The sequence below is a fragment of the Pteropus vampyrus genome, unplaced genomic scaffold, assembly GCF_000151845.1.
Source record: "Pteropus vampyrus isolate Shadow unplaced genomic scaffold, Pvam_2.0 Scaffold47, whole genome shotgun sequence".
Taxonomy (NCBI): domain Eukaryota; kingdom Metazoa; phylum Chordata; class Mammalia; order Chiroptera; family Pteropodidae; genus Pteropus; species Pteropus vampyrus.
In genome coordinates this window covers 7275182-7275739 of record NW_011888828.1, presented here as the reverse complement: position 1 = coordinate 7275739, position 558 = coordinate 7275182, and the positions used below count along the sequence as shown (strand labels likewise).

Sequence of the window (558 nt, the reverse complement as noted above, 5' to 3'; positions counted from 1 at the left end):
TTTTTTTTTTTTTTTTTTTAAGATTCCAACCTCTCCCACCTCCCCCCCACCCCCCGATTTAAAAAAAACGCCGGCATCCACACTACTCCCCTCCTCCCTCCTCTTGCCCCCTCCCCCAGCAACCGGAGTGAGGAGGGGGAGGGGGAAGGAAAGGGGGGGAAAAGCCCGATCTCAAGGAAAAAAAAGAGGAGGGGGGGTGCGAGAAAGAAAGAAAAAGAGAGAGAGAATAGAAAGGGCACGGGGCTGATCATCACCAACATGGCTGCCTCGGCATAGACCTAAACGAGGAGTAACCCGGGCTGTGTCTTTGTCAGTTTCACCTCTGTAACCCTAAACTAATGCAGAAGACAACGGAGGAGGCTGCGGAGGGGAAAGAGGAGAGGGAGGGCGAGAAAATGGCACGAGAGGAGGTGGAGAAGGGATGACTTACGTGAGGGAAGGCGCTTGGGCTGCTCCTGCTTCCTCCTGGGCATTTTCCCCCTTTTCTCACATTCTCCTCCTTGGTTAATGTGAGATCAAATAAACCCCCGTGGGGGCAGAGAGGCAGACACTGGCAGG

At 53.9% G+C, this 558-nt stretch overlaps 1 long non-coding RNA gene across 1 annotated transcript in view; it reads right to left on the bottom strand.

Annotated features, from left to right (window-relative positions):
• LOC111739126 overlaps positions 1 to 513 on the bottom strand; it is a 9012-nt gene extending 8499 nt beyond the window's left edge. Inside the window, exon 1 of the long non-coding RNA XR_002780123.1 lies at positions 431 to 513. This is a non-coding gene — a long non-coding RNA (uncharacterized LOC111739126). The remainder of the gene's footprint in view (positions 1 to 430) is intronic.
• Positions 514 to 558: the final 45 nt, after the last annotated feature.